Raw genomic sequence first — 22,796 nt, forward strand, 5'->3', positions numbered from 1 at the left:
TGAGGAAATAAATAGTTAAGCCATTCAGTTTGTGGTCATTTGCTACAACAGCCCTAGGAAAGTAATACCTTTTTTTTTTTTTTGGCTGCACCGTGCGACTTGTGGGATCTTAGTTCCCTGATCAGGGATTGAACCCGATCAGTGAAAGCACCTGATCAGGGAAAGCGCCAAGTCCTAACCACTGGATCGCCAGGGAATTTCTTTTCTTTTTTTTTTTTTTAAGGAGAGTAATACAATTGGAAAGATACTCTGTAGCTCACAGAACTGAGTGCTGAGCTGAAGAAGCCAGGCTTCAGTTGTGTAGGAACAGGGGTACCTCTGAGGATCTCAGCTGCAGAGCTCATGTACTCTCCATGCCTGGCCCGGCCATCCAGGCAATCTGCTCCAGTGGCCTTTTAACCTCGTGTACCTCACTCAAGAGTCTGACTCTCATCAGAGAAACTCTGATCTGGCTTATTCTGTGCCTTTCCCACAGCCCTCCAGGAACACATGGAGTGGAGGACAGGTAACTTCTCAAAGGAAAAGACCCCAGTCAGATAAAAATGACAGATGACCACTATGCCAATGTTAGCACCATCCTTTTTGGAAGAAGAAACTGTCCTGTTGGATGCTACTCATTTAGCCAAGGAGGGTGGGTGGTTACAGATGTTGAGAAAGATTATCCTGGCAGCTCCGTGCAGAGCGGTTTGGAGCAAGAGTAGCTAGACAGCTGGTGACGTCAGCCAGAGTGAAGTTAAGGGAGCATGGGGGCGTCTCCTGCTGCCATGTCTATGCCAAGGAAAGAACGCTCTCATTTTGCAATCTGTGGTTTCTTAACATTGACTCATTCAATGTTGTATAGGGAGGCTGAGAGATGCCTTTATTTTCTATCGCCAATTATTTCCACCTATTTTTTTACTTCTTTTTGGTATCTTGAAAGTCAGAAAGCTTACTTTTTGCTACTTGTCTACCCAGTTATATGAGACGATCGAGTGTTTTTACTGTTCCAGGGTGGAGCTCAGAGCAGATTGTTTTTCCTTTACGCGAGAGAAAACCCACCCAGAGAAGCCAGGCTCTGAAGGCAAGTGTACAGTGCCTCCTGTGCCCCCAAGATCCAAGCGGGAAGAACATAGAGCCCAGATGAGTGTCAGGGGTTACAATTTCTCACTATTATGGGCACCAAGGTACTCCTGACATGGAAAAGGGGGTGGAATTGTCTAGACAGAGAAAGGGGGAACAGCATCTCACTCAGTGGGTCCAGCAGGGGTAACAGGCAGGAACCCCCTGCTTGCCCTGCTGCCCTAGACTCCCCCTGACATGCTGACATTTGGCCTTTGTGTCCCATCCATCTGTGGGGTCAGTCGAGAGTAGCTCTAATCTTGACAACAGTGACTGGGCATTCTGGGACCAGCTATTCCTGAAGGAAAGAAAAAGGTAAAAAGTAGCTAATAAAAGTGGTTATACTCTGCGCTTGTGTAAGAATTGGCTGGATGGGATGGTGGTATGAGAGTCTTTACACTGTATAACTTTTCATATTTTTTTAACTGTGTGAATGTGTTACTTATTTTAAAAATTTAGTAAGTTTTATTCTTTAACAAGGCTTATAGAGCCCAAAGAACTGGTTTTTAGTATGTGGCTTCAAATATGTCTTTTAAAAAAAGTATTTTATTCATATCCATGCCACCCAGATTTTAGTGCATCAACTAACATGAATAATTTTTATTCAGACCCCTCTGTTCTTAGTGCTTTATAGTTCTCAACCGTGACAAACGTTAAATAAATACCCAGTAACCATCCTTAGCCCTAATACACCAAATTAAAATAAAAATTATATTCACCATATTTAAAATGATACAAATGATAAAACACACACATTTCTCACATTCATATTAGATCACACAGTTAAGGATTTTTTGGGTTTTTTTTTTGCGGTACGGGGGCCTCTCACTGCTGGGGCCTCTCCCGCTGCGGAGCACAGGCTCCGGACGCGCAGGCTCAGCGGCCATGGCTCACGGGCCCAGCCGCTCCGCGGCATGTGGGATCTTCCCGGACCGGGGCACGAACCCGCGTCCCGGACCTGCATCGGCAGGCGGACTCTCAACCACTGCGCCACCAGGGAAGCCCAAGGATTTTTTTTAAAGAGCCAAAACATTTTTTCTTTATTACTTTCAACTTATTTTACCTTGGCTACTCCCACTAAGTTCCCCAGCTCTTCGGCGCATGTGTGCGAAAGTCTTGTGTAATTTTTTTGTCCTGCCTGTGACCCTTCTGCTTCTGTCTCCTTTCTCTTTGTGCTCCTGCCCCACTTCCTCCCTTGGACTCCTGTGGCCCAGTGAGGCCTCCAGTCAGCCTGTGGACAGCTGTGTCCCAGTCACTTCAGTCAGACATACTCATGGCCTTCAGCAGCCCTCAGCCTCCTCCAGACTGACTACATGCCCAGTCTTTGCCTTCCCCCACAGTCACCCAGAACTCCCAGCTCAGCCTCACCTCCTCTGTGCATTCATTCCGGGAGTCACTGCAGATGAAGGCTTGGTGAGCCTGATAGTGTGGATTCTGGCTGACAGGGTGTCATTTTTCCCTCTCACTTTCTGGTCAAATAAGGCCTAATTCATATGCTGGTCTCTAAAATGCAGATTAGTAGAATTTGATGGATCCTGCATGTTTGTTTTTTTTTAATGATATGTATTTTTTAAAGTTTTTTATTTATTTAAAAAAATTTGTTTTGCTGCATTGGATTTTTGTTCCTGCACGCGGGCTTTCTCTAGTTGCGGCGAGCGGGCTACTCTTGGTTGCGGTGCACGGGCTTCTCATTGCGGTGGCTTCTCTTGTTGCGGAGCACGGGCTCTAGGCGAACAGGCTTCAGTAGTTGTGGTACGTGGGCTTCAGTAGTTGTGGCTCACGGGCTCTAGAGTACAGGCTTAGTAGCTGTGGTGCATGGGCTTAGTTACTCCGTGGCACGTGGGATCTTCTTGGACCAGGGCTCAAACCCGTGTCCCCTGCATTGGCAGGCAGATTCTTAACCACTGTGCCACCAGGGAATCCTAATCCTGCATGTTTTAACTACAACATAAAGGTGATTACAATTTAGAATTCTTTTGCTCCATGTTACCCACTTCAGTATGTGGGAAAATGAGCAATTATGTATTTCTGAAACTGATACCAGATTGTATATTTTTCATAAACAAATTAAAAAAAAGTTTTGTGATCATGTTATGAAAATGTTTTTACATTGCTTTTTCCCTCCAAATTCCAAAACAATGTTAACCAGTTGAATAGCTGACCTACCATGAGGAAAATACTCCTTTGCTGTCAGACGCAATACACAGACCCATAGCTACTCCACAGTAAAAACAAAGCAATACACAGACCCATAGCTACTCCACAGTAAAAACAAAACAATACACAGACCCATAGCTACTCCATAGTAAAAACAGAACAATACACAGACCCATAGCTACTCCACAGTAAAAACAAAACAATACAAATTGCAGGTAAAGGATGACAGTTAAAGACTCAGAATGCAATTTCTATTTGCATTTTGTTTTAATTGCACAGCATGGAGAAGATTCTGACACATAGAAATAGTTGTAAGTGGTAAAGTGGCAAGAGGTTTTTTTTGGGGGGGTTGTTTCATTTCATTTTGTTTTTTTATATTTGTCTTGCAATTTGAAGCTGGTCTTTATTTTAAAGTCTGTACAAAAACTCAACAACCTGTTCATTCATTAGTGGTCTCCGATTTGTTAAAATACGGCATTTAGCACATCTGAGTGTGTGTGTGTGTGTGTGTGTGTGTGTGTGTGTGTGTGTGTAGCTGTCCTTTATTGAGTACTAGTGTCAGGCATAATACTATGCACTTTATATACCTTGTTTTATGTAGGAATTAGAGTGGACTCGCCATCACATCCATACCTGGGTGTATGTTTTTAAATTACTATTTTATAATAACTTAAAATTTTAAATGTTGCCTATTTTGATTTTTGTGGTTGGTATTGTGAGAGGAGAAACAAAAGTCTCATTTATTTAGTCTGATTTAGCAAAACTATCAATGCAAGTTCTCATCTGACAAAGCACAATGGAATTAAACATGCACATGTTAGCCCACAACTTGTGGGTTGTTTTAGACATTTAATTGGAAAATTAGCATTTGATGAAAAAACTTTGTTTTCTTTGAATCTACAGTGTTGTTCTCTTTTGCTTTCAGTTTTTCTAATGTTGCCCATTAAGTGTGCAGAAAAGCAGAAGTTTAATTTTCTAACAACGAAAATACTTGTTCCTTTTTATCAGCATATATCTCCCAGGTAGTTTTGGTGGCCACTCTCCAAAGTCCTCAGTGCTTTGTATTTTGTGCTAAGCAGCAGTACAAAATTGTAGCAGTTGAACTCAACGAATACAAATAGACAACTCTTCCAAATAGCACTGGTTAATTATAAGTGCAGTAATCAATAGATTTTAATTTGATGTTTTGCTCTCAAGTTGTAAGTGACTCTCGAAAGAATCAGGGAGTAGGATCTTTAAAATATCTTAATCCACAGCATTTCCATTTAAATTTTTATTTTAAAATAAAAAGAAAAACTGCATGTTGGGTAAAACACCCTGACCTTTCCTTTGTCAGCATCCAAAGCCTGAAGGATTGAAATGTTGGATAAGATTTGAAAAGGAAACTTGATTTACACACTTGTGCAATCCTAAGATTCCACAGAGCACAGCTTGAAAGCCACTGGACTAGCTGATCTTGTCATTTTGAGGAATAATCTTTCAGCTTATTGATCTTACCTTTTAGGAAATGACAGCAGTGTTATGCTATAGGGATAGACCAGGGTTTAAATGTCTTAGTATCGTTTCTTGGGATCTAAGAAAGAAAGCAAATTAAATACTTAATATCGTAATACCATTGCAATATTTCACCAGGAAAATGATATCAAATATGTAGGTTTTGAAAAATTTTTCTGATGGCAGGATTTTCCTGGGGAATGGGACTGTACCATTCCTTTCAAGTGAAAACTCTGAAAAGACAGTGGGTCAGTGTTGTCATCTCTGCTACCTGTAATGTTGCTAATTAAGAGCGCACTTCGATTCGTTACCTATCTTCTCTGCTTCTCAGATGTGAATCCCAAAGAGAATTATAAATCCTATGAAAACTTTTGGGGGAGGAGAACACAAAGGGGAAAGTGGTTAGGCTGAGTGTTGCTTGGAGCCTTTAGACCCAGACTCCTTTGCAGTGATCCGAGAACAGCCCTGTCTACACATTTAGCCAAATGATTTGTGTGGTACACACAAATCTTCCTTGTGGTTCTTAACTCTTGTCTCTGCTGGGAATTCTCCCTCTTAGGTTTGGCCGAAAAGCAGAACAAGCAGAAGATACATTCCCCGCCTCCACTGCTGTCATGTTTTTGCTTGCAGAGTTGACTTTTAGTTACAAAGGTGTTAAAAACATACAAAAAAACTTCCCATAAATAATGAAAAGTTATGAAGATTCCGGAAATCTTCTCCTGATATTTATTTCACAAAAATACAAAAAGATGACAACAAACACAAATAAAAACACAGCCCGACCCCCAGGATATCTTTACAAGTTTTATTCTTACTGTTTGCTCTTAATCTGTATTGAAACGTAAATGGAGGGCTAGTTTGCCCTCCTCAAAGGGATTTCCCTTATTCTCTACCTAACTGCTGCGTTGGGAGTTACTTGGCTATCTTTATTGAGAATCAGCCTGTTCCACCTGGGCTGGGCTGGATGCAGGACAAATCGACCTCGTCTGAGGTAGATTCAGGTCAACTCTTCTGCTAAAGGTGATGGCAATTTTTAGTCTCTTCTAAAACCTGCTTCCTATTCTTCTCACTAGACCTGGGTTCCTGGGGTGCCCTTCTACTTTGGGACTCAGATCAATACTCATTCTCTAGCTACCCCAGCCTTCTTGGGTCTCACCCACTCCCTAGCTCCTTGAGTGAGGACACAACTTTCCTTTTTTCTCAAGGATCCCAGCTCTGGGACTTAAACTGCTCTTCATCGGCCCTGGCTGATGGTCCCTTTAACTTCTCCCTTGTTTGGGGCCATCATTCCCTTCCTCCTTCCTCCTCTTTCTCCCTGGTTGGTTCCTTTTTTTTTTTTTTTTTTTTAAATATGTGTATATATATATTTATTTATTTATTTATGGCTGCGTTGGGTCTTCGTTGCTGCACGTGGGATTTCTCTCTAGTTGCAGCGAGCGGGGGCTACTATTCATTGCCGTGCGCGGGCTTCTCATTGTGGTGGCTTCCCTTGTTGCAGAGCATAGGCTCTAGGCATGTGGGCTTCAGTGGTTGTGGCTCACGGGCTCTCAGAGCACAGGTTCAGTAGTTGTGGCGCATGGGCTTAGTTGCTCCGTGGCATGTGGGATCTTCCTGGACCAGGGATCGAACCTGTGTCCCCTGCATTGGCAGGTGGATTCTTAACCGCTGCGCCACTAGGAAAGTCTCATCCTGGTTGGTTCTTGATAGCTATGATTAAGGCAATATATCACTATGGCTGTCAGAGATACATCTGTGCCCAGTCTCACTGGTTTCAAGGCCTAGTGTCATCAATCCAGGATTGTTAATCATCCTCATTGGGCAGTAAAGGATGAATTTAGGAGGTTCCGTTGTCCCAACTCTGCACATTCCTAAGAAGGGGTTAGCCCTTGACCAGCTCGTGGGAGATAACACCTCAGCCCTCAAAATATCCTGCCTTATGGGAGTGTTTTTGTTTACCTGAGGCCTTGGGCCATGTGATATCACTTGACCTCTGGAAGACCTGGACACTGAATGACTAAGGTCAGCTATGCAGGTGACCTCTGTCTATGTGACTGATCACTAATAAAACTCCTGGACACCAAGGCTCAGCTGAGCTTCCCTGGCTGGCAATACTTTGTGTATCTTCTCCCACATTGCTGCTGGGAAAAGGAGGTGCTATCTGTGTGACTCCACTGGAAGAAGACAACTGGAAGCCTCACCTGGTCTCTCCTGGACTTTGCCTTATGTGCCTTTGCCTTTGCTGATGTTAATCTGTATCCTTTCACTGTAATAAGCCATCACCATGAATATAACAGCTTTCTGAGTTCTGTGAGTCCATCATTGAAACATCAAAACTGAAGATAGCCTTGGGGACTTCTGACTCCATCATCATCATCATCAATGTATATTGACCATTTAATATGTGTGACAGCTGCTAAATGCTTTTCATGGTTCTTATTCAAACCTTATAACAATGCTGTAAAGAAACTAGAATTATTCTCTCCACAAACATCTCCCCTCATTTTATAAAGAAACTAAATGATCAGAGAGGTTAAATAAATCATCAAAAGTAGGGCTGGGATTGCAACCCAGATCCCTTTGACTCCAGGGCCATGTCTTAAACACAAAGCTAAAAAAGTGTGTCATAACTCCTTTCCCTGACCTGATAAGATGGCTACCATTTTCCTTTTTCCCATTCAGCATCACTTATTCCCTCCCTGGTTCCACATTAAATATGTTTATTCCAGGATGCCTCCAGCTTTACCAGACTAAAGAAGTACCTTCCAGAGACCAGGTAGGAGAATTTTTAGATGCAAAAAATACACATTCACTGGGACTTCCCTGGTGGCGCAGTGGTTAAGACTCCGACCTCCCAATGCAGGCGGCCTGGGTTCGATTCCTGGTCAGGGAACTAGATCCCACATGCATGCCACAACTACTACACGTTATCGGGATAGGTTCCAAAACCGTAAGGAAAAAGAATGCAGGCTTGTAGGACTGTCAGGACACTCCCCATACCTGGAGAAATGCAAGGCTGTGTATGCATAGGATATGGGGTTGGGGACTAGTGTTTGGGGTCAAGCCATCCAAGAACAGTGTGAGTAAAGCAGGCTGGCCACAGCACAGGAAATGTTCATATGTCTTTCCTCTTTCATCTGGCAGGAAGGGCTTCCTTTACTGCACTAAACAGGTGGCACTTTGAATGCTGCCAGCTCTCAGAGTCTGTGTACCTAGAAATGCAAAAGAAAGCAGGGAGGGAAAATGAGACATGGGTGCTAGTGATGTAGAGGGAGGAGAGCAGGTGGAAAGGAGGCTGTTTTAGGGTTTTCCTTTTTTTTAGTTTTTTTTTTTAATTGAAAGTATAAATTGATTTACAATGTTTTATTAGTTTCAGGTGTACAACATAGTGACTCATATTTTTATAGATTGTACTCCATTTAAAGTTATTACAAAATAGTGGCTATATTTCCCTGTACCGTACAATATATTCTTGTTGCTTATTTATTTTATACACAGTTGTTTGCGTCTCTTAATCTTTTTCTTTTTTTTTTTTTTTGCATCTCTTAATCTTAATGCCCCTTCCCCAGGGCCTTCTCCCCATTGGTATGTTTTAGGTTTTCAAAGTGGGGAAGGTAAATGTCTTTAGAAACAAGACACTCACCAACTTTATAGAATAACAGGGCGGGACAAGTTCTCCAAAGCAGTATTTTTCTAATTTTTAAGGTTGTGGAACCCTTCATGTCTCTGAGTCCTAAAGATTTTTTTAAAAATGAAATCCTTGTTTCTAAGAAAGGTCCTAATTTGAAAGTGTTAATTAGGCATTTTCTGTATAAAGGAAATTTCATTTTTTTCTTGTGGAATTTTAAATGACTACACAAAATACATTTTCCAATAAATACATGTTTCTTTCTCCCATCACGAAAAGGAAATTTTGTATAGAAATGATATTTCTTGCGGCATCTGTTTGAGCCAGGCTGCTCTGTTGGGCTCAGAGCAGAAACTATCACCAGCAGCACTGTTCTGACCAAGTCAACCACCTAAGAAAGGGATAAGAGCGAAATCAACAACTCTGATCAAGGTTACCAAAGCCACACTGGTAAAAAGAAAAACAAACAACTTTTGATATGATTATTCAAACTGCAGAAATTTTTATAACAAAAATGCTCCAGCCTTCTTACAAATGTCTGCTTTTCATTGATGCTTAAAGTCAATTACCCGTGAAAAACAGGCTGCTAAATCTTAAGGGCTGTTTTTTCTGCTCTCAGCAGTTCACCTTGATTTAATGCGGAAAACTCTTTTTAAGCCTTTGGGAGAGGTATATTTTGAAAAACGTCATTAACAGTTATAGGTATTAGGTGGAGACCTTAACTGTAATATTTACATGGTGACTTGTATTTACACAGTATTTTACATGCATTATTTTACTTAATTCCAAAGGAAAAATACTGAATGTTTGACCCTGATTTCTGTTTAAGAAGTAGCTATATCCTGGCTTTTATTTACCTTATGATTATAAGAGCTTGTTATAAGACGAGGTTTGGGACTTTCCAATGCTCATGTTCTAGTACACAGACCTGACCGTCTCACCTTCTTACTTGTCAGAACAAATTCTTTTGACAGAAGTATTCAAAGGCCAAATACAAAGAGTGTTAGTATCTTTATTTCTCAAAAAAAATTTTTTTCATAGTACATATTGTATGCCAGTGTGAAGCATTATATATCTCAACTAAAAAAACCACATTGGAGTTCGACCAAATGTAAATGCTAATACAGGCTCAGATTTGCTCCAAGGTGCTTTAAAGAAACTGGTCTGTGTCAAGAGCCAGGCTACAACAATTTCAGGAGGCCTGCTGTGTGAATGAACTGTAGTTCGAAAGATCTGAAGCAGCAGACCTGCACTGTGATAGGGGCTACTTGCCAGCAAACTGCTGATTGGATAAGGACTATCCGGGTTTCACCCTGATGACGTGAAGATAAAGTTGCTTGGCCACAACATTTCTATTTCTTTTCTCTCTCCGCCACGGAGAAACAACAACTGCAGCCTTTCAGTTACAAGTTTTTTTCCACCAGGGAGTCAAGATCAGAAACTTACGAAGAAGGCCATTTTGGGAGGACTACTTAGTCCCAGGCTACTTTGAATCCATTGAAACTGCCACAGGGCCTTTGCACTAGCTGTTCTCCGCCTGGAAACACACCTTTACCAGCTTTACCGCTTGCTGCCCCCACTTCATATAGGCCTCGGCTCAAATGTAAATACTCCAGAGAAAACTTCTCTAATAATCTAAAATAATCTATCACAAGCTAGCCCCTACTCTTCTATTTTGCTTCACAGTATTTATCACCACCTGAAATTGTAGGTTTCTTTATTTGTTTACTGTCTGGTTTCCCAATAGAATGTAGGCTCCATATGGCAGAGATTGACTATCTCACTATTTTTTTAGTTACCAGCAGTGCCTGGCACATGTAAAGGGCTGAATAAGTATGCTAGATGAATGAATGATTGCATGATAAATGATCAAAGCTGGGGCCACATCTCATACCCTTTGACTGTAAGAAAAGGTTAAGTTAGACAAGTTTATTCTATTGACACACGGGGATAACCCACAGTTAGGCAAGCGCTTACATTTACAGTAATTGTTTGTCTTCCCCCTCTAGAGAGAAGGCGCCTTTGAGTCTAGTTCACCACTATACTCCTCGTACCTCAAACTATGCGAGAAGGAAAGTATCATTTAATTTGATTTGATTCAGATATGAATTTGATTGAAGATATGAAATTTGATTAAGATATGAAAGGTGAGTAGGGGGTTAGCCAGGTGAGGAAAAGCAAGAAAATGGTTCCAAGCTGTGGGAAGAGCTGGTGGAGGCCTCTGTCCTTGACATGAGGAACAGACAGAAAGCAAATGTAACTAATGTGGAGAGACAAGGTGGGGTAGGGAACCCCGTGTGGCTGGGGAAGTGGGTGGGGGCCAGCCATGCTGGAGTTTCCAGGTTTATGGGTTTGGCAGGGCAATGTAAACAGGTTTATCTTTACCCTAAGATCAATGGGAACCTTTTTGCCTCTGTACATGCTAGAGTGACATGATCATATTTGTCACACCACGTTGCAGTGGGTGTAAGGAGACCAGTTAGGAGGCTGCTTTGACCCAGGCTAGAGAGATGGTAGTTGGACTTAGAGTCTCTAGAAAATAAGCTTCTTGAAGGTAGCGATCACTCTCTGTTTCATTCACTGCCGTATTCCCAGCACCCAGATCAATTCCTGGCACCTATTAGATACTCAGTAAATGTTTGTTTAATGAATGAGTGACATAGTGGTTAGAAATGGAGGAAACAGACTGGTGGAAAAGATTGTTAGGGGCATGGTGAAGGACTAGCTACTGAGTATGAGGGAGAGAACTGTCAGGCCAAGTCCAAGGTTTCTGGTTTGTGTTACTATATGGATAAAGGAGTATCGACATTTCCTGTGGCAGGAAGTGGCAGAAGAATCTATGTTTTGTGCGTTTCTGGTTCTCTCTGTTAAACTAAGAGTCAGGACTTCCTCCTCCTTGTCTCTCTTGGGAGGCCCCACTCAAGGCTGGCTTCTGGCTGTCCTCTCCTCTGTTGGTGTACAGCTGAGGAGAGGGGGCCTGCAGGCCAGAACAGAGGAACGCTTGGCTCACGGAAGTCTTGTCAAGGATTTGAAGAAGGCTATATTCTCATTGATTCAAATAGATGTGAGGTCAGTAGAATGGCTAGGAATATTGTGGGTCAGGATGAGAATGAAAGATAAATGGTCTTTCTCAACATGTTCTAAGTAGCCTTAATAACAAGAAGCTTATTATTAAGAAGTTAAAAACTTCTGCCCTGCTCTTGCCTCCAAACTTATTCCAGTGGCTATAAATAAAGATTATGAGGGGCTTCCCTGGTGGCGCAGTGGTTGAGAGTCTGCCTGCCGAGGCAGGGGGACGCGGGTTCATGCCCCAGTCCGGGAGGATCCACATGCCGCGGAGCAGCTGGGCCCGTGAGCCATGGCCGCTGAGCCTGCGCATCTGGAGCCTGTGCTCCGCAACGGGAGAGGCCACAAAAGTGAGAGGCCCACGTACTGCAAAAAAAAAAAAAAAAAAAAAAGTTATCAATTTGCTACTCCTAGTAGAAGTCACACAATAGATTTTAAAGAAAAATTTAACAATGCATCTCAACCTAAATGAATTTTCTACTCCAAGGGTAGTTTCACATAATCTGCATACAGCAGTGCAAACAAATTCTGACCTTTACTTTAATTCGCAATTTCACTATTTTAGCAATTACTCAGGGTTGGTGTCTTTGTTTCCTGGCAGTAGTGACATTTTGGGCCAGATAATTTCTTGTTGGGGACTGTCTAGTGCATCGAAGGCTGTTTAGCAGCATCCCTGGCCTCTACCCACTAGTAGTAATATTTTCCCCCAGTTGTGACAACCAGAAATGTCTCCAGACATTTGGTAGCTGTTCCCTGTGGGAGCCAAATATCCACCCTCCCCCAGTTGAGAAATGCTGCTTTAGATCCATTTCTCAGTATGACTGAGGACTCTGGGCCCCTCAGAGGTGAGTGGTTTGCTTAACATCATAGGGAATTGGTAGAGCTGGGCAGGACTCCAGGTCTTCTGAGCCCTCAGTCCGGGATTGTGTCCATGCTGCCGCTGCTTTCTAAGATTTCAGTAGCATCGTGCCTTCAATCCCATTTAATATTTCAGTCTTCAGGTTCTTAAGTGAGAACGTCTTAAGTGAAAATGTTATTCTATCAAATCAAAGCTTCTTGCTGAATTTTAGAGTTTTCAGTGAAAAAAGAATATTAATAAATAAAATCCCAGGATTGCCATTGGGCAGATCATTTATCTTCTCTGAATCTCACTTTTCTCTAGGTGCTTCATCTCCAAATTGTAACAGTTTATCGGGATTGGGTCCTGATAACCATTGACCTCTATCTTTTATTTCGTCCACCTGCTTTCATTTACCAAGCTACCTGATCCATCACATTGTGTAGTAGTAGGTTTGGATGCTTACCTTGGATGAATAGATGGTTAGCGGGGTTTGTGATGATGGCAACGTGGAGACATTAAGCTCCTCTGGGACATCGCTGATGGTTGGAATTCTGTACTCATCTGGACCTCGAGAGTACAGGACACTCCCAGAGGGAGTATTTCACCTCTTCAGTGGTATAAAGGCCCATTCCCTGAATAAATAAACCTTCAATCTGAAGGGGGAAAAATGTCAAGCTCTGTGATATCGTGTGCTTTTTAGGAGGCCTTTACCTACCCCACAGTGGCTCTCAGGAAGCAGCACCCATCTTGGTGGGCCAGCACCTACTTGCCGAATATCAGTGGCCGGATTTTGACTGCAACATGCATCCATGACGATGTCTGTTCTGATTTTCTGCCTAAGTTAAAATTACCTGACCATGAGAACTTGAATTAAAAATACTATTTTAAGGTTTATTAAATGGTCCCAATTTATTCCAGGACTCGGGCTGGTTAATTAGCACTGCATTGAACCCCATCAACATTAGAGGTGACGAGACCATCTGCTAAGCTCTTCAAATTAGTGCTAGGACTGTCAATGACCCCAGAAGGTCTTCTGCATTTGTGGTTTTGATTCCTCTCAGGTGACTCCAAAGTCCGTGGCATGTTGGTGTGTTTGAGCGTCTCTTAGTAAATAATTGAGCCTGACTGTTTATCTGATTCTCAGCCTTGATTTGTTCTAATATAATCATGAGCTCATCTAGTCCTCATAATGGTTCACTGTAGGTGGTATTATTGCCGTTTTATTGAGGAAATCATGTAGTCACAGCGGCTTGTATGAATTTGGGGATTTGCAAGATCTTGGGTGTATTAAGGGCGAATGTTGAGACCAATTTACTTCCTTCCCTGAGAAAAATCACACTAATCTGGCCCTTCTGTTGTGTCACTGGGCATGTGCATGCAGGCTGTGAAGGAGCCACAGAAAGCCCTATATGGCTGTGGTCTATCTCAGGAATATCTCTGGGCTTTCCTTCTCCCCCACGTCCAGCGTTTGTTCCAACATCATCATTCACTGTTTAGGCCCAATACCCGGGCTCCTACTTTCTAGCCCTTTGAATGGGAAATTCTCTTTTGATTCAACCATTGGCCTCTCAGACAACCTACTATGGGCACTGAGACCAACCTTCGTCCATTCTCAACCTGGATAGGGCAGGAGATTAGACACACCCCAGAGTGAGTTTTCAACTTATTTCCATCTTGAAACCTGGTGTATTTTGCATTATAGGTATTGGAAAATGGGAAGAGATGGCTGTGCACTAGTTGAACCTTCAGATGGTTTAGTTCACCAACCACAAATAGCCATCAGCAATAAGGCCTGTCATTTTATTGCTCTGATTCCTCTTTAAAATCAGTTTTGCCTCTTCAAAGAATGAACTATTTCAAGGGACCAAAGTGATACTGAAATGACTGAACCTTAAGCTATAATAAGGAAGGCAGGGAAGACCAAATCTTAACTTTTCTGGCACCCCAAATTCTGGAAGATCTCCATGAGGTTCATTTCTTCAGGGATTTCTACCAAGACCCTCAGGTGGAATTGCCAGATAAAATAAATATGTCCCATATGGTGCATGGAGCATATTTATACCAGAAAATTGTTTGTTGTTTATCTGGAATTCAAATTTAACTGGGAGTCCTATATTTTTATTTGCTAAATCTGGCAACACCTCCTTTAAGGTGGAGGATCAGACAGCTAGTTGATTTCTAAAAACAGCTTCCCACCTAGTGTAGAGCCTCAAATGGGTTACAGGGGTGCCAAGATACAGACACAGGCTTTCAGAGGTCCTGGGGCAGGACACCCAGGCTGGTCACCTGCCAACATGGTTTCCTTGTTTGCAGCAGTGTGCCGTGCAAATATGATCATTGTCTATGTGTGCCAGGATGTGAAAAACATCCAGAAACACAAGTTTTAAAATAATCATGTGAGTATTCTGTGATCCTAATTTCAGGAGTTTACTTCTTCACAATGATCTAGAATGAAAATGGAGACATAATATTAATGTGTCCTAAGGATAAAATTGAGTGGAATGTGAGGGCAGCTGCTCTCCAGACATCCCTTCATTTATTGTATTTTTATCTTATTTATGTAATGTTTAAGCAGTGGGCAAGTTAACCAAAAATGGGGCAATAAAAGACATTTTGATAAAATTTATAGGTCAGTATTTGCAAAGTCCTTCCCATTTTTACATGGACTGACCATTTCTATTTTGGGGCAAGGTGGTTCAAGATGATGTTAGAATAATTAGTGTATGGAATTTAGATGTGTCATCGGTACATCCTGTAAATTTCCTATACTTTGGATTGTACTATATTCTCTTTAAGGTTTCTGTAATCTCTCTGTTTCCAGAATGGTACCTGGGGTTTATCCTTTATGGTAGAAGTTATTAGTTTTTGGTTAAATATGACTCCCTGTCTCCAATAAGGGTTTTTTTTGGATGCTCAATTAAATAGTAAACACAAAAATTATTTTAATTACCTGCCCTCCCCTCTCCCCCAGTCTATTTCTTTAGGACCAGTAGTACCTTTGGGTTAATTGACTTTGGGGGAATATCACATTGCTATGTGCTTTCAAAATTTTTACTCAAGACAATTTACTAAATTACCTAGTCAGATAGATAACTTGACCTTCTATAGGAATAGACCCTTTTCTGAAAAAAAAAAAAAACTTTGGAAAGTAATTCTGTCTGAAATGGAATAAAATATTTAATGCATTTTTGGCTGTCATGAGCAATTCCTTCTGTACTTCTTTTTGAGTGGAAATTCAGGATAAATCTGAATTTCTAGACATTCTCATGGAATTGAAAGAATCTTGTCCTTATTGTACAAGTATTACATAATCAAATTGAGCTATTAGTGTAAACATAATTTTGTTGTTGTTTTTACTTGCTAAGAGGAAAGTTGTCAAATGACTTACCTTGTGAGCTCCTGTCAGGCAGTCACTTTCAATCTTGGAACAGGCTGCTCCACAGACATAGTAGGAAAAAGGGTCTCCTTTTCCTTTCTCCCAGTCCATGAAGGCCTTGTAGCCCCTGATGGAAGAAATAAAGCCCTTTAGCTTGGGAGCGGGGGGTACAAACAATGTTGATTTGTTTTAAATTTACCAGAGTTTTAATGACAGCATTTTATTTGATCGATGTTCATTCTGACTGCTTTTAAGTTACCCATATTTACAGTCTAGCTACTTACAGCAACACTAACATTTGCCTCCATTTTTAAAGAGGATATGCTTTGTGCTGCAGTTAGGATGCCAAAAAGAGAGAAGCCAACAAACTGTTTCGGTCCAGACCTCACAGGGTGTCTGCATCTTGAGGGTTTAAGGTTTGACTTTTAGATCTGCACGTTGAAAACCTCAATTGATTTTTATTAGGGTTCCCAGAGGGACCCCCTAGACTGTGCTAACCAAACTCATAGGGGACTGGTGGTAATTCAGGGCTGGTGAGAAAGGGCCGGTAATTCGATGTGTTTATTAATGGAAGTTGGACCCAGCTAGAGGGCTGATTTGCCCTCTTCTTGGATTATTGAACTCAGGAATTTGGAACTTATTACGTACAGGGCACTGGGCTGGCCCTTACCTCCTTTCTTCATGAGGATTTTCTATACTCGTGTGCGTGTATGTGTGTGTGTGTGTGTGTGTGTGTGTGTGTGTGTGGTTTGTTGGCTTGTTTCATTTGATTGTAAAACTAATGTCATACACTTCCCACATTTGACAATCAGCTCCCCTCTTTGTGCTTCATTTAATTAACGTGCATCTACTGAGGGCCTCCCACTGCCAGGCACTGCACCCAGGATGCCTGGTGATGACCATCCTATCCATCCTATCCATCCCTCCATCTCTTTTGCTTTGTTACCAACAATAGAACCCATTCTAATATTTTTTTCTCCTCAGCTGATACACTAACAATTTCCTTCTGACTGAGTTCAGAAGTCTAAATTAAGCATCCTATCCATCTCTCTTGCCCAGCAAGGAGCTTCAAAATAGAAAAGTTTTATGGTAAAGGGAGGGAGATGTGTAAAATTGAGTTGCAACTTATTTCTAATGATATTACTACTCATAGTAAAGAATAGTAAATAACGATTAGACATCGTAAGTCATGTTTATTTATTTTTTTACCAAATAGGGGTATTTTTATTATTTAATATTTCTTTGGACATAGCTCAAAGGCCTATTCAAAGTCATGGAATTTGGGGCCTAGAAGGAACCTTAAGGATCACATAATAAAAACTTATTTTATGGGCTTCCCTGGTGGCGCAGTTGTTAAGAATTTGCCTGCCAATGCAGGGGACAAGGGTTCGAGCCCTGGTCCCGGAAGATCCCACATGCCGCGGAGCAACTAAGCCTGTGTGCCACAACTACTGAAGCCCGTGAGCCACAACTACTGAAGCCCGCGCGCCTAGAGCCTGTGCTCTGCAACAAGAGAAGCCACCGTAATAAGAAGCCCGCACACTGGAATGAAGAGTAGCACCCCCTCGTTGCAACTAGAGAAAGCCTGCGCCCAGCAACAAAGACAAAACACAGCCAAAAATAATAAATGAACAAAAATAAAATTTATAAAAAAAAAAACCCAACTTATTTTACAACTGAAGGAACTGAGGCCCATCGTGATTTGATGGCCTCATAATTTCTTAGCCAAGTCAAGGCATTATTGTAATTTTTACCTGGAGTATCCAGTGGCTGAAAGACTGATTCTTTGTTCAAAAGCAGTTTCTATGTGCAGAATGGGCATATTTAGTCAGAATAAAATAAACATACCATCTGATAGGTGAGAAGGAAAATATTCTATATATCAGAATTGACATCTGACAATTGTTACTGGTGCTTTGTAACCAATAATAGAACCCATCCTAATATTTTTTTCTCCTCAGCTAGTGCACTAACAATTTCCTTCTGATTGAATTCAGAAATCTAAATTAAGCAAGTACAATAGAATCTTGCTACACATCTGTGGTGTAGGGGCTTAGTTCACAAGATATTTGGAGCTTCATTTCTAAGTGTTAGAGCTCTGGTAAGTGTGTGTGCAAGTGTGAGATAATTGTTCTAATGAAATAAGATATAGGACATTGTAAAGTTGGATTAAACAAGTCTTCTCCCTTGAGATATATTCAGTAGCAATTAGGCTTTTTAGTTTTATTCCTCCCTCCCCAAATATCACATTCTTATGGCTTAGGAAGGCTCAGTCTTTTCTTTCTTATTTAAGAAAGAAAAGAGGTGGGCTTCCCTGGTGGCGCAGTGGTTGAGAGTCCGCCTGCCGATGCAGGGAACACGGGTTCGTGCCCCGGTCCGGGAAGATCCCACATGCTGCGGAGTGGCTGGGCCCGTGAGCCATGGCCGCTGAGCCTGTACTCCGGGACGGGAGAGGCCACAACAGTGAGAGGCCCGCGAACCGCAAAAAAAAAACAAAAAAAAAAGAAAAGAGGTAAGGCCTCTGGTAATTCTTCATACACTTCTGTTCCTCCTCTCAGCAATGCAGTTCCCTGTGCTCTCTCTCCACTCATACCTGGGATACATCATGGAGCAGTTGTATCACCTGGTGATCCTGCCCTTTCACAGAAATCCACTCCTAGGTCTGACTCTACGTGGTGCGTGTGCGCACTACCACAGCTCTCTCAGCACAGGTTTGGATTGCTTTCTCATTTGTAGTAACAGACAGAGTGCAACACTTACCCAGTCTTTGCAGGTACCTTCTGGATTTTTCTTAATGATGGGCTCAAGGTGTTTCAGAAGAATCTGACAAGCATTCTTGAAGGGGTAAAGAAGTGAATCCTCATTAGGGAAGAGCGTGGTGGTTAGGATTTGAAAGAATATTGGTTGACAATTGATCAGGTCAGTGAATGCTTTTGGGGTGCCTATACTGACACATTGGGAATGCAGAGACGATACCAACAGCCCCTGATCATGAGGAGAGTATCAGTTATAGAGGGTGTTTTCCCTTCCTCACTCACTTCCTGTGAAACTATGGGCTCAGCTGAATTTCTACTCTCAGATCCCCTTTCTAAGAATATTCATATTCTTAATTCCTTCTTTTTTTTTTTTTTCTACATTTTGGATTTATACCTTCTTTCGTATTTTCCAGCCATTAAGATCTATGGAACAAAACATCCTATTTTCATTCAAATTTGTGCCCTTTAGTCTGTAACAGTGACATGCCAGTATCCCTCTGGGTCTGAAATATTGTTCAACTGTCTGTCCAGTCTTTTGTCTGTTCATCCATCTGTCATCAAACTACTGCAGTGAAGGCCTTGGCTTTGAGTGTGAAGTGAGAAAATAATTAAATTTGTTTCTGTGATAACCTAGACCCACAGAGTTTATGATCCATGATATAGAAGCCCCAAACCCTAGAAGATGGATTAATGCCTAGTTTGGGCTGACAACTTCCATACACACAGAGCAGTTCCTATTTTGTGTTTGATTCTACCTAAAATTGGATCTCATGAATTTGAGGTTTCCCACCTTGTTCTGAGCAAAAACAGTCTGTTTTTTGAGCCCCTAGGAGGTGTCTCCACAAAGATAAGATGGATTTGAAAGTGGTTCCTCTTGGTAGCCTAAGTGCAGTGTCCTGGAAGTGAGGCTATATGCCTCTTCAGAATGTCCCAGTGGGAAAAGTGGACAGTTTATAACAGAAACATGACAAATAGATATTACTTCAAAAGTACATGCAGTCAGATCTTTGAATTAGGAATATGAAGTCATGGTTCTATTCTGAACTAGTGAAAATTTAGCAGTCTTTTTTTACATTAGTTAGAAAAATAAGTACAAAGAAAAAGGATGAGTGGTCTGGTGGAACTCTACTAATGCAGACACTTTAATTGCACCATATCTACCTGGCTGGGGTTCTGTCTGCCTACCTGCCTGCAAGAACTTGTTTGTATCAAGGGAAACTTGCACAGGTCTGCATTACTTGGTACCCAGATTTCTTTGTTCTGTGTCTCCCAGGGACACAGAAAATTTGTTCACCAAAATCCATTCTCCCCTTCTTCCATAGTAGCTGGGCCATGGTTTCCCACTGCTCTACATTTCCCCAACCTCCCTCGTTGTTGGACATGGCCTGAGACTGGTTCTGCTAATGGATGATGAGGGGAAGTGACTTGCATCCCTCCCAAGTCTGGCCTCCATGTTCTTTCCCTTCAGATCATCCAAGTGATGATGCTTAGGGCAACCTTGAAAGCCACGTGTTGAAGATGAAGGAATTGCCATCACACTCTGGGTGCTCGAATGACCGAATATTCCCTCTGGATTGTGTGCAAGAAAGAACTTTTGTTGTGTTGGAGCAATTATATTCTGGGTCTATTTGTCACCTCAGTTTAGCTTACTCCAACTAACACCCTCTCCTGGCATTTTGGTGATCCCAAGCCTATGTTCAGTGACACAGATAACTTCTCTGAATCCAACCACTGTGACTATATCCAGCTAAGAAAACCAGAGATGTGGAGAAAGCACCCAGGGAAAGACAGACAGGAGGAAGCACCTGTACACCTCTGCCATTGACATCTGAGCCAATGGATGCTGCTGTAGCAATTGTATTAGGTTCCATGGCTGTACTTGTTTCACAGATGTGCATGTATGACATGGGTATTTTTAATTCACGGCTGGCCACTCATGAGAAAAAGAAATAATTTCAAGTCTGGTAAGGACTTCTATGAAGACTTGAGTCATTATTTTTCTTAATTAAAAAATTACTATTTTTAGTACATCCGCAATATCCTTTAAAGCCTAAAATAATGTGTCTTTTAAGAATTAAAACCACTTTTTAGTAGGGCCTCATGCTATTTTTTAAAGTGTTTTCTTGGTAATATCCCACAGCAGTTCTTCTATTCAAATTTAGTGCATTTAGGATGTTAAGGATTTCCCTGTTTCTAAAGTTTACATGTGTAGAGAATAGGCCAAGTTGAGATTATTCAGATTTACTTAGTGGCAGTGGCAGGAAGAGAGACAGAGATTAGATTGACTGACTCAGTTTGGTCTTAAGTCTGTTGGTATTGGTTATCAGATGAACTTGGAAGGACCTTGGGGGCCTGTCTTCTTTCTTGCCCTCATTCCCACCTTAAGTTTAGCTTCCTCCCTCCTTTCTTCTATTTGTTCCCACTTGCTTATACTCCTCTAGTATGTGCTATTCACTTTTTCCTTTTCTGTGCTTTTCCTTCCATTTCTCTAGCAGACACATGTGGAAATTAAGATATTTAATCAAGAAAAAATGAAAAAGAAAGAAAGGGAGAGAAGGAAGGAAAAGAAAAAAGCACTGTTTTGGCCGATACTGTGTTTTAGTTTTTGCAAAAACACTTTCTCTAGATATCTGCAGGTATGTACCTGTTCATACTTGCCAGTCTTCAGACTAATACTGTTCAGTGATTAAGTTTCTCCAGAAAGATGCAAAATGAGGAAAAAAGGACACTTTGATGAATTCTTGGTGATGAAAATCCAAAAGGAATTTATTGGTCCACATCACTGGGAAGGATGGAGGAGCTAGTATCACATATATCTGTATCTAGGGGCTTTGTGGTCTCATCTGGATTCTCCCACAGCTTCTCATATTTGCTTTTCTTTCTATGATGGCCACGTCATTTTCAACAGTAGACAGGTTTCATCCATGGCACAGAATTGCCTCTGATAGCCACTGGCCTATAGCATAGTAGCTAAACTACCACAAGGGAAAAATAGTTCCTTTCTCCTAACATCTACACATCAGTTCCAGGAAAGGACATTGATTGGCCTTGCTTGGCCCTGTTTCTTCTTCCTCGACCAATCCCTGCAGCCAGCAGGGTTCAGGAACTATGATTGGTCAGACCAGGGTCCTGTGCCTATATATCTGTGGCAGGCATTGGGGCCAGGAGGGGGATGAGGTTAAAAAGTACCAGAATTGAGGAGTCTTTCAGAACTATATGGAATGTGGGAGGGGTATTCCAAAGGAGCTAAGGGGCTGGATAGTCAAAAGCCGCAGATGTGCACTATAACAATGTAGTAAATTAGTCATAAAGTTACATTTATTCAATTTAAAGCATTATTCTTTTTTTTATCCTGGGATTATATCTTCCTACTTTGGGTATATGTGTGTGTGTTAAGATATCCTTTAAAAATTATAGGATGATGACAGTTGATGAAATACTTGTCCTTGCTTCTCAAAACAATCCATTAGCCACCTGACGTTATTGTCCAAACTTTAAAAATTATACATACTGGTCTCAAAGTAGAAAAGTTGAGAAATGCCTACTCTAGGTAAGCCTAGAGTACCCACCACAGTGCTCTGGGGACATATCAATGGTGTTTTCACTAAGAACCATCTCTGTCCATAAACCTGGGCCAAGCTCCAGGAGTATCTGCACATGTGTAGGACTTCCACCACCTCAGCCATTCTCTTTCATATATAAGAAGTTTTTCAACTAAATAGTCAAGATCTTAGGGTTTGCATACAGGGAGTCATCATTGACTCTAAAATTAGTGCCAAATGTCTGTCATGTCAACAATGTATAGAGAGATGAATTTTATTTCTCTCACCTGTAGCATTTTGGTGTGAATAACTTGTCCCAGTTCGTTGACTCCATGTGTGACCAATACGGACCCATCGGTGTAGATATGAACTCTTTGAAAGTCATTCCTCTGCTTAAATCCTCTGGCTGACCACTCAACCAGCTCCTTAAACATTTGTAAGTGCTTGCACAGGTTATGTGCCAACCTGTGCTCAGCTCGACATGTAAAGACGAATAAGACGTGGTTCTTCCTCAAATAGCTCATAGCATAGTGGGGGGACAGGCTGGAGAGCAAGTAATTACTGTGTGGAATGTTCTGTGAGATAATGGATGTGGTGGAAGGGGCTCTGGGAGAACAGATCCAGCTGCTTCTGGGGAGCCTGGGAAGCGTTCCCCCAAATTATAACTGAATGGAATCATGGAGGGAAGAAGGGTTCACCACTGGGAAAGGTGGGTGAAAACTCCCCATTGTCTGTAAGGGAAAGCCCGGCTCCTTACCACAATATGAGGCCCTTTGGGATTTGGTCTCTTGAACTTTCCCAGATTCATCCCTGTCTTTTCCCTCCTTGCTTCCAAGTCTGG

At 41.7% G+C, this 22,796-nt stretch overlaps 1 pseudogene; it reads right to left on the reverse strand.

Moving 5' to 3' along the window:
• Positions 1-11,246: 11,246 nt before the first annotated feature.
• The window catches only part of LOC116756339, a 73,067-nt pseudogene continuing 61,517 nt past the window's right edge, over positions 11,247-22,796 (reverse strand).

The sequence above is a fragment of the Phocoena sinus genome, chromosome 7 (genome assembly GCF_008692025.1).
Source record: "Phocoena sinus isolate mPhoSin1 chromosome 7, mPhoSin1.pri, whole genome shotgun sequence".
NCBI classification, from domain to species: Eukaryota; Metazoa; Chordata; class Mammalia; order Artiodactyla; family Phocoenidae; genus Phocoena; species Phocoena sinus.